This window comes from Vicugna pacos, chromosome 11, assembly GCF_048564905.1.
Source record: "Vicugna pacos chromosome 11, VicPac4, whole genome shotgun sequence".
Lineage (NCBI taxonomy): Eukaryota > Metazoa > Chordata > Mammalia > Artiodactyla > Camelidae > Vicugna > Vicugna pacos.
Window position 1 is genome coordinate 8,523,381 of NC_132997.1, and position 17,303 is coordinate 8,540,683.

The following is a 17,303-nucleotide window of genomic DNA, read 5'->3' on the forward strand; positions in this document are numbered from 1 at the left end:
TGTCTGGTTCCTAAAAGTATTTGATGAATAGTTATTGGATGAGTAAAGAATGAGTAAGTGAAGAACCATACCCTTAGCATCATTTATTTCAGGACATACATTCTGTAACTCTGGGCTCAAACAAATTTTACTACTCAATTAATAGGGAAGGAATGGGGAAATAAAATAAATAAAAATAAATAAATAGGGATGTGCATTATGTGTATTAAAGGGCCAGTGCAACTCTGGAACTTGGTCACTCTTTGCCTGGGGTCTATGGTGCTGCTTTGTATGTAAGTTTAACTTGGGTAAATTAGCCCAACTACAAGATAATTTTGTATCATGAAATAGCATAATGACAAAATTTAAATAATGTTTCATACAATGACTTCTGCTATTTAAGAGCTTGAAAGAGTATTACAAAAGATTTGTGAGACCAAATCTCCTTTCACCTTGAGCTGAAGTATATGGGCTGAGGTGGAGTGATGACACATCCTATGAGAATTTGAAAATTGTACAAATGTATTGGCTTCTCAAGGCCAACTTTTATCGATTTCTTGGATAAAAACAGATACTCATCTTAAGTTTTCTTTTCAAGTCAGTAAATTTGAAATAAATTTTATTTACAAAATTGTAAGGATTAAAGGTTAAGGTTTAATTCACCAAAATGTTCTTCAAAGGGAAGAGTTAAACTCAGAAGAATTTATGGGTCAGGAAAAGGAAAAGAAGCTATTTCTTTAAATGCATTACTCTAATGGAGCTTCAACTTTTATTTCTATGTGTGTAATGTTACCATAGTTGATGTCACATAGTTATATTATATTTTTAGCTCTCGTAACATAAAACTATTAAAATATTGTAAGTAGAATATTCCACTGGCCAATACATGTTCCTTATTTACTGTTTTATTAGAATGTATTATATATATGTTCATATCAATATTAAATTTATGTGTTTAAGCCTATGAGCAATATAGGCTTATATTTACTACTTCCCTAGAAGTTAAATGTATCTTGGCAGTTGCAGACATAAGCACACTTGTACCAGACCTTCAGCTGGTCTGATAAATGGTACAGTGTTTTTTTTTTTTTCAAATCAGCTGGGACAAGTCAGGTGACAAATGATTTCTATTAGCTTCAGCAGAATGGAAACAAAACAGATCAATACAAATGATTTGCAGCAAGTTTAGATCATAAATTTCCTTTTGCCCTCGTACATCATTTTCATATAGAAGCTTTTTCTTTTCATAGCAGAGAAAAAAAGTCATTAGAGAATTGAAAATTCTCGTTACAGCAAGCTGTCCCTGATTTAAGGTGGAACCATTTTAATGCACTATTAATTTTATCCAATGGTACATAACAATATTATTTTAAAATATGACAAACAATAAAAATGTTAATAAGCCCTGTTCCAGAAACCTGTAAGTTGTGTAAAAACCATAAAATGTTTAAGCCTACAAAGTTAGCCTTTTCTATTTTCTGTTTCTATTTTAATTTAAGAACTTTATTGGTTAAAATTTGTCTGTACTTCTACTTCTTAAGCATTTTCATTATAATTATTTTTTGTAGATAAAAGTATCTTCACTTCTTTGCCTCATATTCAAAGGAAGTATTTTAGCTTCATACATTATGTTTCAATAGTGCTAAAGTACAGAACGAAAGGAAGAGAAGGAGGAAAAGAGGAAGAGAGAGAAAAAGAACAAACAAGTCATTTTTTAAAAAGCAAATTAAGGTTACCTTTTCCTCTTCCTGAATGATTCCAAAATAAATAGTTTTCTTATGTAGTTGTGCAGGAATTTGCAAAGATCCATAGGACTACACCCAATGGTTACCAAGGGATTCCTGACAGTTAATAAAATTTATTTATTTATATGACTTTGTGGACCCATAAAGAGATAAGTATAAAACTGTCAGTCATGCTACATGCACCAAGAACATCCATTCTGAATAATGTTCTGCTATACTCAAGGAAAATGCATGAAGACATATACTGCACCCACGGGACTCCCCCTACTGCTGTAATGAGCAAATATTTTTCACCTCGGCACAGTAGATGAAGTTCAGTCTCACCACCACCCCCTGAGAGACAGCAATAAGAGAGTGGTCAGGATGCACGGGTCTGATCCAGCTGACATCTACCAACTCATGGACAAGGGCAAAGGGGCAGTGTCCCTGCTTCCATAGCCTTCATTGTAAATCAGGTAATCTTTCTCAAGATTATAGGAAACCCCTTTATAATTTAAATCACAAGGATGCAGCACAAAAATTCAATCTGGGATGGTGAGAGATAGGAAGAGAAACACACAGGTTTCTCTTTTATTACACTTGCTCTTGTGATCCAAATAGCTTTAGGAGTCCCAGCCTTTTGGGTGGAGTTGGGCAGGTGAGGAGGTGCTGGGGAGAACATGGGAGCAAGGTCAGGTCCAGGATGCAGCGATGTCCTCAAGATCAGATCTTAGAGGTAATCTTCCAATTTCACCTAATTTTTCTTAGTTTGAAATAATTTCTCTAGCTTTATAATATGGTTCAGAGATGGAGTTGCAGACCTAGTTTGAAAACCCAAGTTGCATACCTGATTCCATTCTTTATTCTCTGTATGAACACTTAAAATCATTTAAGTAGCTGTTTTTCAGTTTCTTTATCTGCGAATCGAGGAAAATATTAACCACTCTATCCAAACCTTAATCCCTAGAAGCATCTGATTTCCAATCTGTCCTAATGAGTCCAAAGTGTACATACAGCAGTATAATGTGATGCTAAAATATATGGAGTCCAGATACACACTGTCTGGATTCAAATCTTACTTTGCAACTTTCTAGGTTAATTAGCTTGGGCAAATTATTTAAGCTGTGTGACTCAGTTTCTCTGATTGTAAAACAGAAATAATCATGTCCATCAATTAGGATTAGAGTGAGGAGTAAAAGAGTTAACACAGAAAAGTTTCTGTAACAGCATCTGGATCATGTTAAGTTTTAGCTATTGTCATAATAATAATAATATTATTATTATTACTGTAGTCTTTGTTACAATCAAATCCATGGAAGCAGCTTTTAGATAAAGAATTATACATTGTCAGCACATCAAAAATATGGTAATTTTAATTCATTCTCCTTGCTGTAAAATTATTCCACCAAATACTACTACTTATTTATTCATTCTACCTTGATGCACATTTAAGATTTTGTTTGCTGTTGTTTACTATCACAAAAGTTACTGCTATGGACATTTCAGTACACACCTTTGGTGATGTATGTATGCATATTTGTTCATTACATATGAAGGAGTAGAATTTCTGGGTCATTGTCTCTCTATATAACTGTAGTATAGTCATATACTGAAATATTTTACAACAATCACAAGAAAATGGAACTAGAGCTACAAACAATAATGTGGATTAATCTCTTAAGTGTAATATTGAACAAGATAAACCAGACCTAAAGAATACATAATTTGTAATTCCATTCACATAATGCTCAAAAATAAACAAAACCAAAAATATTCCATTTATATATGTATTCTTAAGTAGTAAGATTACAAAGAATGTAAAGGGGTGATTACCTTTGAACTGATGACAGTGATTGCCTTTAGAAAAAAAGGAGCAGTCTGTGACTGAGATGAGATTTTCAGGGTACTCAGAATATTTTATTTCTTGACCTTGAAAGTAGGTATAGGGATGCTCACTATATAATAATCTCTTTAGCTGTACTTTAGATTTTATGCAATTTTCTGCATATGTTTTAATTTAATTCAGTATAAAAAGGGTTTAAGCATTATTAGCATCTCATTTCCTTTATATTAGCATCGTTCCTTCATCAACCTCTGCTGATTTGTTTCATTAAAATATGAGAAAATTGAATTAAAGGAGTAGAGAAAAGAATGGAAGCTATTAAAGAGATGCTGTGGAAACTCCATATGGAAAAGGAAATGTCATGATGAATACTCACTGCTGGTTCAGTTGAAGGAGGTCATGTTTAACTAGCCTTCTGGAATTATTTGAAAATATTACATCCATAATAGATGATAGAAATTCAATGATGTAGTACCCTTGTATTTTCCTCCAGGCAAATAGCCATGTTACATATGAGAGATTAATGACTAAGGTAACGAGTTATTGAATAAGAGGTTAGAAAGAGTGCTGGATAGAAAACTGACAGGAGCATTTCTTTTACTCACAGTCTAAAGTCATAAAAACCTTACTCTAATGTCTTTTCTGGAATATCCTAATTATAAAAGGTCAGCCATCATTCTGGAACTGCTGAGACTTTGAAGACTGAGGGAATCAAGGAGGCCAAGATTCATTTCAACTTCTACCTCAGGGCCACCCCATTCAAAACATGTGCTGATTTTCCCTTTGTCTCTCTCCATCTCTACTCACACACAACACACACTCTTCTCTCCTCTTCTTCTGTTCTTATCATCTTTATTAATTCCTTTCTTTTTTCTATTCATACTTCTTTCCCATTTCCTTGTTGGGAGCAGAGACAGGGAAGAGGGGGTGGTAGGGGCAGGAGAGAACTCACCAGCCTAAAGGAATTATTATTTGTCAGTTAATTAGCAATTCTGTTCTTTTGTCTCAAGATGTTGTAAGGATTGGGAAAGTAGGATTATCTATTCTGTTTCTGAAATTCAGAGACAGACATATATGGATGAAAAGATCAAAGTAAACTTTTTTCATTGTCTTGGGCAATGATTATTCTCTTAGAAAATTTAAAATTACATGTGGCAGCATTTGTGGCTATTCTGGATTTCTATGTGCAGAGCTTTCTTAAAATGTCTGTGAAGAAAAAGAATTTTCTACATATGGTTTTTTTGTAAGAACAGATTCATATTTTTAACTTTTATATACCTCACTGTAGTTTTGATTTGCATTTTTCTGATAATTAGCAATATTGAGCATTTTTTCATGTGCCTAATGGCCATTTGTATGTCTTCACTAGAGAAAATACTTAGGAATAAATCTGACCAAGGAGGTGAAAGACTCACACATGGAGGACTACAAAACATTGATTAAGGAAATTAAAGATGACTGAAAGAAATGGAAAGATATCCAATGCTCTTGGATTGGAAGAATGAATATCATTAAAATGGCCATAATGCCCAAGGTAATCTATAGATTTAATGCGATCCCTATCAAATCACCAAGGACATTTTTCACAGAACTAGAACAAATAATCCTAAAATTTACATGGAATCACAAAAGACCCAGAATTGCCAAAGCAATACTGAAGAAAAAGAATGAAGCTGGAGGAATAACCTTCCCAGACTTCAGACAGTACTACAGAGCTACAGTAACCAAAACAGCATAGTATTGGCATAAAAGCAGGCATATGGATCAATGGAACAGAGTAGAGAGCCCAGAAATAAACCCATAAACTTTTGGTCAATTAATCTTCAACAAAGGATGCAAGAATATACAGTGGAGAAAAGACAGCCTTGGGAATGCTGGACAGCTGCATGTAAGTCAATGAAGTTAGAATACTCCCTCACAGCATACACCAAAATAAACTCAAAATGGTATAAAGACTTAAATATAATACAAGACATGATAAATCTCTTAGAAGAAAACATAGGCAAAACATTCTCTGACATAAATCTTAGCAGTGTTCTCCTTGGCAGTCAACCCAGGCAAAAGAAATAAAAGCAAAAATAAATAAATGTGACCTAAAAAACTTATAAGCTTTTGCACAGCAAAAGAAACCATAAGTAAAACAAAACAACAATCTATGTAATGGGAGAAAATATTTACAAATGATGAGACTGACAAAGGTTTAATTTCCAAAACGTATAAACAGCTCATACAACTTAATAACAAAAAACCAAACAACACAATCCAAGAATGGACAGAGACCTAAGCAAGCAATTCTCCAATGACAGTATCTCTTAATTTATCATAGCCTTACACTGAAAAAAAAAGGGTTTTAGTACTTCTGTGTTATGTCGAGTCTTCCTGCTCTTTACATCTTCCTTCCCCCTTTTCACTTCTGCCATTCACATCTTAAATCACGAGGGTACTTTGCACTTACTTTCTTTATGGCAACCAGTAGTAATAGAATTGTGGACCCTGGACCAAGAGACAAACTTTTTCGAGTCTCTGTGTAATGGAGGTGGGACTACTATAAGAGATGGGGGTTCAGGAGAAGATGTCTAAAAGTAATTTTGTCATACTATGTTTGTGGCTAACAGGAAAATTCATAAATGTCCATAAGATGATGGGGAAATTATTTTCTATGTGGCATGCAGTACTCTTTATAATCAGTGTGATTTCACTTCCTTACTATGTATTTTAAAGAATTTCAACTATTCTGGTATCTTCAGGACTGCTCTCATCTTCATAGCACAGTCTATCTTATCCCATATTAACTGATGTAACACATTGCTACAACAGGACACAGAAGAATGGGCTGGATATATCTATGATTGAGCTACCATTCATTGGAAGAAATGTTTTATTTCACCTTGGGGTATTTATAAATAGAAAAGGAAGCCTTGGAGGATAAGATAGAACATGAAACATATGGGGTGATTAGGAGAAATGAAAGAAGTGTAAAATCACCACGGGAAACAGTTATAATCCAACACCCTGTATCATGAAATTGTATGATAGATGCTTTCATTCACCAAATCCAGTGTGGTGCTCCATGCACAGCAGGCACTCAATACAGGTTGTTGGCAGACTGGAAATCAGCTTCAAAACTTTAGAATTCATTTAGCATGTCAAGTTGAGAATTTATCTCCAAATGCTACATTCGTTTCTAGTTAAGATTGAATGCTATATTCAACTATTCAAAAATCACAGTTGCAACAATTCCCTAAGGAAATATCCCTTCACAGGAGTAATTTTTACTTGGCCTTATTTTCTTTTATTGTGTTAGAGAGTTACAGACTCTGAGAGTGATCTGTGCAAGACTACTTTATGTAGTTGTGAATATCTAAGAGATGCTTCTATAAATTATTTAATTTCTAGAATTAATTACAAAAAACTATTAAGATTACCTTTAAAATTTAATTAAAATTATGGGAAAAAATGGCAAACAGTTTAGGAGAAAAATTGATATATTTTATATCAAATACTGATCATTGCTGCTTTCTGACATACAGAACCTACATAAACATAAACTAGCAAATTCAAGCTTCAGGTCCATTAAATACTATAAGGTTCCCTAATTTATCTCAATCACAGAAACACATGCAAAGAATAATATCCTACTAATATTATATATAATGTGTAGAGTGCTCACTAACTCTAATAATTTTTTGTTCTTTTTTGTTAGCTAACATATGGGCCCACTAGAGGCAACAGAACCCATGAAACCTCAGCAAATATATTTCTCATACAAAAGTGCCTTATTGCTTGCAGTGATTCTGGGACTTTTTTTCTAGGACTCCCTTAAAAGGAAGACTACAAAAAATAAATATAAGGCTGAAATCTAGTACCACTGGCCATTACTGAATAAATATTTTATAACTGCTGGTAAACCTAACACTGTACTAATACTGTAGTATTATGGTAAAAAACAATTTACAGTTGGATGTTACTCTTAGCTTTTGCTGTGTAACAAACCATCCCATTACTCAATGGCTGAAATAATTTATAAGCTCGCAATTGTGTATGTTTTAGGTCTAGGCTTGAATCAGTTAGATGGTTTTTCTGTTGAAGTGGCTTGAGTTCACACATTCACCATCAGTCAGATAGGGGCTGATTTGTCTAATCTGGAGTTAGTGCCAGTTATCAGCTGGGGTTATGACTAGCAAGCTAGCCTGGGCTTACATCCCACCCATGATGGTGGCCATAGTTTTCACAAGAACAACGAAGTAAAACAAAAGCCAAAGCATAAGCACTTTTCAAGGTTCTCCTTGTGTCACATGTATTGTTGTCCCATTGTCCAAAGCAAGTCACATGGTCAAGCCAAGTGTAAACGGACATTAGTCTTTCCAAGAACATGGACATGAACAGTTGTGAACAGCTCAAGAGCTTCAGTCAGATCTTTATATTGTACTAGTTGAACCAAATTAATATATTACTTAACACATGCATTTCCTTTATCTATTCATTCATTGGTGTGTTCAAAAACTCGTTCGTTAAATTAATGGTAAAAGGTAGAATTGAAACACATGACATAGAATCATGTCCTAAGACAAGTTTTCTATTCTTTACTTCTCTACTCTAATTTAAATATTTGGAATGGAATGCTTGGGTTTGCAGCAGAAAAAAGATAGGATGGCTTGTCTTCCAGTGGCATTTTGAGTCCACACACACTCACAACCATGTGAAACTAGAACAGAGAGATCCATGATGAAATACAAGAAGAACAACTTTAAGAGGTGGAAGAGAAGATGATATCTTAACTTTAATATGCAATTACCCTGTATACTATCAGTTATGGTCCTATCCACTTAGAAAATTATCACATAAAAAAGGAAAGCGGAGAAGTTAGAAAAAGTGGGACTAGATATGAGAGAGATATCGAAAATTCCACTTAAGAAATAACTTCTTAACTAGTATCATTTTTAAATGATAAAATCCAGTGGTGAATATACACTCTGCTGAGGTAAAGTGGTAAAACATATGTGAAGTGTAGTAATGTTACACATATAGGGTGAAGAAAATGTTTCTATACACAATAATTCCACAACTAAGAAATTATCGTAAGGAAATTATTCAACACAATGCTCTCAGCTAATAATAAGCTACTTCGATAAACTGAAAGAAATTTTAGAGAAATAGCTTAAATTGTAATTTAACATCGATAATTAAGTAGCCATTAAACAGTAATTATGAGGATGTTCAAAAATAAAAAAAAAGTTAACGTATACATAACATTGAATGAAAGTGTTAGTATATATTATTGTCACTATGTGTTTTATGTACACACAATTCCATCTGAATATGTAAAAAAGACATAAACTCTGACTGAGCTAGAATGGTTGACTTCATGGATAATTATTTTAAAGGAGAAAGTATTTATATCTCTAAGTATTAAATTGACATACAATATCATTCCTTAAAATATCTATATTGATTTTTTTGCCAAGTTTGTAAAAATAACCTAAAATAAAAGCAGAATATATGAAAGCAGTTTTATACCTTAGCTTCTACTCAATGTCATTAGTTTTGTTCTGTGTGTTAATAGGTTACATAGTGTAGTGGGTCAATTTATTAAGGTTTATGTATTCTTTTGGTAAAAATGTTACTCAAATAAGTAGGAAACAGAGGGAATTACAATTACATATTTAAAAAAATTTTTTTAGTTTTTTTTGGGGGTGTTAATTAGGTCTATTTATTTAATTATATTTTAATGGAGGTACTGGGCTTTGAACCCAGGACCTAGGGCATGTTGAGCATGCACTCTACAACTTGAGCTATACTCTCTCCCCTATGATTATATTTAAAACTAAAAAAAAAAAAAAAAAAGTTTTTATGGTCCAAATAGAACAGAAATGCTTATGTAATATGAACAGTCAGGATACTCGATTTAAATGCTTACTTTTCCACATACACACCATCTAAGAAGAAAATACTCAATGCTTTGGTTACATCAGGCATGATATTTCTAGGTGAAATATGCTTTTTCAAATATCTTTAAGTAAATTTCAACTAGACTTTCAAACCAAATTATTAGTATTTCTAGAGTATCCATCTCCCTTGCCCAGCTACAGAATTACTAACAGTGTAACTCTTAGTTGTCAAGCTTAGGAAATTGAAATGAAAATTTAGATGTGGCCTGTTTTCAGCTCAGCCAGGAAGCCTGCAATTGCAATTGAATGCTCAGCAGCAAATGCTGTTTGAGCCTGAAGGCCTTTCAAATCTTTGTTAAGCAACTCACGTAAATGATTAAAGCATATTAGCAGTGCTGTCTTTTCTTTTCTCCATAAATAAAAGAAATGTTAGTAGTATTTAACTTTGACCCAGAAACACAGTGCTATTCTCACTGCAAAATTTCAGTGCCATTTATGAAGTCTAAGACAGATATTTCAAGTCAGACATGTATTTTTTGAATCAAAGGGAAACATTGAGCAATGTATATCATTATGAAAACAAAGACACAGCAGTGTTTAGGAAAGAATCATGTTAATTTACTAACTGATTAAAAATCTTGTAAACTCTGTTTAGCAAGGTGGGTATTTACATCTTAAGGGAGAAATGCAGCTGAAAATGAGTAAAATGGATGGGAAAGTTACTGAATTAAGGTGTAAGTTTCAGAAGATTTCTTATTGTTTGTGTAGGCTGTGAGATGCCTCTAAACACCAAAAAATTAGACTTGCCAATACAATGACTGGAATTTTGATGTTTCAAGATTCCTGATTTTGCACTAACTTCTGAGAAAATTTAAAATTTTAGATAACTGTCAAGAAAAATATTAATAGACAATCTGAGAGAAATGGGAAATTTTATTTGAGCCAAATTGAGGATTATAACCTGGGAGACAGTCTCTCAGAGAGCTCTGAGAACTGTTCTGAAGAGGTGAGGAGGGAGAGGCCAGTATGTACGTTACACACGTGATTTTGGCAAAGGAGATACATGGGATGAAGCACACATCTCAGCAGACGGTTGCTGCTAGTCATCAGAAATCTTAATGGTTGTAGTGCTTTTCTAAGTATGGGAAGATGCAAGAAACTGGGTTCATAAAATTTTCTCCTGAAAATATCTAACTGCCTGAGGACCAGTTCTGTCAGTTTTCCCAGAGCACAAAGAGCCTCATCCTAATCTTCACCCTGAACCCCTTCCAAGATGTGCTGTAGGTCGGTGACTGCAGTGGCTAATGGCTTGATGCCTGCAGAACTGGATGATGGACATCATTATTTATTTTACAATCCCCTTCCCTAGTTTGTCCCACAGCCCTAGGAATGCTCATTCCCAAGTCAGGCGAGGATTTCATTGATAGGCCACAGTACGTGCTGTTACTGGAGTAGGCCTTGTTAACAGTAACCAAAAGCCTCTGGACTGCCTGTCTTACTAGCCTATTATGGCCCAGGAAATTGTTCCCTCTTGTTGCTTCTTCCCATACCTAGAGTTTGATTTGATCAATCATTTCAAATTGCCTAATCATGATTACTTTTATCTGAGGCTCAGTCACACATTTGGTAATGCAAGAAATAACCATCATGTAAAACAGGCAGAATACAAGTAATGCAGCTAGCAAACTACTAGGGTCATAAGTAAGTATTTAAGCTAAGAACTTCCATTAGGTGTGGCCTGGTATCTCCCTAGGTCATTGGTCAGGCTGTTTTGTCCCAATTGGTATCTTTAAGGGAAACAATATATTGGAATTGTACATAAGGTTCATCAAAGGCGTCTGCATGTACAAGGCAAGTGGTGGGTTATTGTGACCCTTTACAGGATTGAGAACCGGATGCTATCTTCTAAGGAGTTACATGGCTGGGGCCAGAAGAAGAGAAATTGATCTTTATGGTTGAGCAGGTATTTCTGCCACTGGGGAGGTCTGGTTAATGCATACGCAGATGCACAAAGCACACCAGAGGGGACTGAGGAGGTGCAAATGGGCAGAGGAAATTTTTATGTTTACACTTTTCTTATCTTGCCTTAAAATGTAAATTTTTACTTCATTATAACAACTCATTCAGCTTTGCTTCATATAAACAAACAAAAAGTGATGCTAATGTCAGTTCTATAACGTGGATATCTAACTGATTAGGCAGAATGAGAGACGAAAAACAACTGAATAGTGAACAGTTCACATTTTTTGCCTGTTCTGAATCTGAAACTCGCTGTATGCTTGGGAAACCTCCTGTTCCTTGGATCTTAAGCCTGATTTTAATTGTGGTTCTGACCTTTTCATCCCTAGTATCTCCTTATAAACTATTATGAAACTTGCCTCAGAAATCCGCCCCCCTCCCAATTTTTTGAGTAATCTCATGTTCTGAAACGTATTCCTTATTTGTTTAAATTAATTACAGTTGACTATTCTTTACCTCAAAAACCATGAATTTGCAAACTATATCAGAGTGGGTTTCAGGTAAATAGATTTGAAATCTAGTCTTGGTCACTGGCCTACGTGAAAGTAAAAAGTCTAGTTACTATTAAAAATTTGGGATTTGGCATCCTATGACTTGCAAGGTAAAATAGTTAATAAAATTATCTATATTGAACTGTGAAGACCAAGCTCTGAAGATGAATGGGAGGGAATGGCCACCACCATAAGGGCATGTCAGGACATGAAAAACCAATTGCTATGAAATGATGGTGCTACAACTAACAGTTTTGGGAAACTTAAGGAAATAGATTCAAACTGCCATAAAGGTTTGAACAATGCAGCTTGATCTCTCTTATTTTCGCTACTTACCCTGACAAAATCATCTCACCATTCACCATAAAAAAATACGCTCTGGATAACAGGTGGGTCAGGGAAGATGAGAGAAATACAGTGGCAAACTTGAACCTAATTGAAACAAATGAGGAAACCCAAAACAGAGCCACCAATCCATCCGTACTCCTGTTAAACCCCTAGATTAGTACTACTTAGTCAATCTGCAGCATTTGAGGCTGGAAATAATCTTTTATTTTTTAGAAGCTACTGAGAGTTTGAGATTATTTGTTATGCAGGATTAATTTGGCAATAGCTGGATAATTCAACGTTGGATTTGGCAATTTGAAATCACGTGGTTGTTTTGTCAATGCTGTTTCAGAGAAGAGTCTAAAAGAAAAATCCTGATTAGAGTCAATTAAAGAAAAATGGGAGGAAAATGGAAAATGCAGAAAGCATGTGTAGCAAATTGTTTTGAGAAATGTATATGTAAACGGGGAGAAAAGAAATGGCTTGAATTAGGATATAAATGTGAAGTAAAAGCTTTCTTTCTTTCTTTCTTTCTTTCCTGTGTTTCAAATTGATAAAATCATGGGCTATCTTTCACAAGTTAACTTTCAACTTTTGTTTCTCAAGCAAGCCTACATCCACAGGTAATACCAGAAAAATAAGCATGTTTTATTGATTTGGTCTACATTAGCTAAAACCGATCCCCGGGGATGAGGAAAATTCCTTTGACTCAGAACTATGTTGATATCAGTAGTGACATCATCTTTGTAACCCCTTCTGATTTCCTCCACTTAGGTAGTTGAACAAAATGCCGTTAGGGAGGGAAAAAACAAATCTTCTATCAGCAGCTCCCGCTACATATCGCTCCTGTGAATATCTTACATTGAGAGTAATGATTCTGGCCACAAAAGCAATGGTAAAGGTTTAATTAACAGAAAATTATATTTCACACATACATCAACTATTAAACACACACACACAGAATATAAACACAGAAACCTTGAGCAGTCCTGCTTTATAAAACTCATTTGCCAGTTATTCCAAAATGGTAGTGTTTACCTTTTCTTGAGCAGATAGGCATCTCCTATGAGAATTTGCAGATGTTGTCTCAGAAGTAATCAGAATTTCTGTTCTCTCAGACCTACACACAAACAGAATAGGAGAAACAAATTCTCCATTTGTTCTTTAGCACTTGTCGGTACCACTTGTTGAATGTGTGGAGGTCTGCTTTCGAAATATCCCTAGACTGGGCATGTGGAGGAAGTGTGTAAATAGACTTGAGAAGCCTGTTGAAGATCTATGGGCTCCCCAGAATGGTGAGATAGGTAGGGTGGGAGCCTGTTACCCAAAGCAGGTTCATGTGCCTGATGTACTGTGAGGCCAAATAACACTAAAATGTCAGAGTTCAGGGCAGAGAAAGGTTTATTGCAGGGCTGAGCAAGGAGAATGTGTGACTTGTGCCCCCAAGGCCCCCAACTCCTCAAAAGGTTGCAGCAAAACATTTTATAGGCAAAGTGAGGGAGGGGCATCCCAGGGTTTGTGATCAGCTCACACTCAGTTCTCTGACTGGATGATGTTGAGACAACACAGCTGTTCACATTATCAATCCTTAGATGCCAGAAGGTCTGGGGGCTATGTGCTCACGATCATCAAGTAGGTAATTTCTTCCATTTGGCGGTAGTTTTTAGCATCTGAAAAGCTCAGGAAACATGCATGAGATACTATCTGGGTACTTCAGAGAGGAGCTACAGCAGAGGATATGGGAGAGGGGCCTGTTCCAGGAAAGCCCCATAGGGCACTGCTTGGTTACAAGCCCTGATGTCAGGGAGGGATGGTAGAGCTTTCACCGAAATGGATGAGATCACCTAAGCCTGAAAGTTACAGATAAATTTACAGATATTCTTCCTGAGAAGACAAAGTATTTATCATGCTTAAACTTGTTGGAGTGTTTCTACCTGGTTTTGCCCTTGAGAAAACAAGGTCTTCCCATCTTTCCTGTTATCCTGAGATTCAAATAAGGGAGATATTCAAATGGGAATAATATTAGCTATCTCAGCTGTCTCACAATGTCATTCAGGTCAGATAATTTCTAAACGGACAGTAGGCCAGATCCCCTTCGTGGTTTGCATGTATTTTTTCAATTATATTCTGACTGAAGATAAGATTGAAGTTTACAGTTATGTCCTTATCCCATGGGACAATGAAATCTCTTTATACATATGACAAATATTTATTGAGCTCCTTGATGAACTAGATAACACAGTCTCTATATTCATGGTGCTAACATTTTAGTGGTAGACAAAACATACGCATACACAAAGGACCAAATGAAATAATTACAGATAGTGGCAAAAGGTTACAAAATTAATCAATGATAGAATTCAGTGAGTGACTAAAGGAAGTTGCTATTTTGAGTAGTTAATCAGATAAAAAAAAAAAAAAACACCTTTTCTGTAGAAATAACAATGAGAGCTGAGACTTGGCTTATGAGAAAGTGCCAGACAAGCAAAATCTATGGGAAAAACATTCAGAACAAAACAACAGCAAATGGAAATGACTCACAAAACGAATACCCATGGCATGTTTCAGATAAAGAATTCAACACTACTAGAATGTGGTTAAAATGGAGGGAGTATAAAATGAGAAAAATAGATAGGGAATAGATCACGTAAGGGGTTTATCTTCCTTTGAGAAACATACATTATTTCCTTTAGTAATGTTGATTATGTTTGAAATAACAAATTGACCTCCCGAAAAAGCCTGGTAATGATTTGTGAGAAGAGATACATTAGGAGAGTATTAGGAGAGTAAATCCACATTGCTATGTCACTGTGGACATAACAAAGCCTGCCTCTATATGAGAAAAACTGACATTAATATCTGGGATGAAAATGAACAACCGGGGAAACCCCACATGAGCTGTTTGGCTCGTCTTTATTATTCCAAATGTCTGCATTTTAGGGATCATCCCTACTTTCTGTTTAGTTTCTTTCAGTAAACTTTATCTTAGAACAGTTTTAGGTTTACTGAAAAGCTGAGAGAACAGAACAGAAAGTTCTCATATAGCATATACTACATTTGCCCTATTATTAACATCTTAGTATGGTATATATGTCACAATTAATGAACCAATAATGAAATATTACTATTAACTAAATCTACACTCTACTCAGATTTCCTTAGTTTTTCCCTAAAGTCCTTTATTCCAGTTTCTCAGCTGGTTACCACATATTTATTTGTTATGCCATCTCTTGACCATGACAGTTTTTTGGACTTTCCTTGATTTTGATGATCTTGATAGTTTTGACGAGTGCTGATCAGCTATTTTATAAAATGTCTACCAGTATGGATTTCTCTGATGTTTTTCTCTAGGTTAGACTAGGAGTATAGAGTTCTGAGGGGGAGACCGTAACGAGGAAGTGCCATTTTCATCACTTCATAGGTAATACATGACTTTCCACTGTTGGTGTTGACCTTGATCACCTGGCTACGGTTGTGTTTATTCAGGTTTCTCCATTGTCATATTCCCTCTCTGCTTTCCTCTAAGTACTCTTCGGAAGAAAGTCACCACGTACAGCTTCCACTTAGAGACTGGGGAGTTATGTTCCACTTCATGGAGGGAGGAGCATCTACATAAATTATTTGGAGTTGTTCTATGTGGGAGATTTGTCTTTTCTATCCAATTCTTTGTTCATTCATGTGTTACTATTAGTATTAATTTATGATATTTATTTTATACTTTGGGTTGTAATCCAACATTACTTAATTTTGTTGTTCCATCTTTGGCCATCATGCACTCTTTCTGTTTGTTCTTGGTTTCTTTGACATCATTATGAGGTTTTGTTTGTTTTTCTGAGAATTTTCTTACTTTCAAGCATCACAAGATGTTTCATACTCATTTTGGATATTTCCTTATGAGGTTTTGTTTGTTTTTCTGAGAATTTTCTTACTTTCAAGCACATGCACTCTTTCTGTTTGTTCTTGGTTTCTTTGACATCATTATGAGGTTTTGTTTGTTTTTCTGAGAATTTTCTTACTTTCAAGCATCACAAGATGTTTCATACTCATTTTGGATATTTCCTTATGAGGTTTTGTTTGTTTTTCTGAGAATTTTCTTACTTTCAAGCATCACATGATGTTTCATACTCATTTTGGATATTTCCTTCTCCAGTCCTAGAATCAGCCACTTATACAAGAATCCCTGAATGCTTTTATTTCTGAATGGTAGTAGAAACTAAGAGCTAACATTTGGTGGGATCCTTTTCACTAGGGCGTTCTTGATTTTAGTCCCTCTCAGCAGACATAACAAGGAAATATATGTGCATACGTTAATATACACATATATTATACACACATATTTATAAATATTTACACATGTAGTCATCTGTATCCATATACAGCTGAGTATGATTTCGCACTGGTGTCTCTAACTTCTAACCCATTGCTATATAGACAATTCTATCCTCCTGGCCTTCTTTATGTCTAAACTACCACACTAACAGTAAGAAGTCTGGCTCCCACAATTTTCCATCATTTACTTAATTGTTCAGTCCCCATAAATATGCATAACGGTATCAGAATTGTTATCTTGTACTCCCCTGGAAATAACATCACCAATGAGAGTACATTATTTAGTACAGTATCTCTGGCCTATAGTCTTACAAACTGCTTGTTTTTAGTTACTTAGATCTACATTTTCCCTCCACTCTCCTTCAGTGAGATTATTTCATATGTTTGTAATACAGTTACATTCTCTTCTAAATTCCATCCTGAGGTTCTCTAACTTTCTAAATGACTTATTTCAGTTTGCATATACTGAGATTCACTCAGCACTATAAAGTTTTATGAGTTTTGGCAAATGCACAGTGTCATGAATCCACAGTCACAGTATCATACAGAATAGTTTCATCACCATAGAAATTCCCCTGTACTTCATTTCTTCAGTTCTTCTATTACTCTCCAATATCTGGCAACCACTGATTTTATTATCAATGTTATATTTTTGTCCTTCTAGAATATCTTATAATTGGAATCATGTAGTATATAGTCTGGA

The 17,303-nt window shown here is 35.0% G+C and overlaps 2 long non-coding RNA genes across 2 annotated transcripts in view; both read right to left on the reverse strand.

The window, feature by feature from the left end:
- The window catches only part of LOC140699149 (uncharacterized), a 259,144-nt gene that overhangs the window by 103,222 nt on the left and 138,619 nt on the right, over positions 1 to 17,303 (reverse strand). The window lies entirely within an intron of this gene.
- Positions 1,768 to 13,941, reverse strand: LOC140699151 (uncharacterized). The gene is made up of 3 exons (XR_012077156.1): positions 13,803 to 13,941; positions 13,310 to 13,391; positions 1,768 to 1,820 (listed from the first exon to the last, which is right to left on the reverse strand). It is a non-coding gene; the product is annotated as an uncharacterized lncRNA (long non-coding RNA).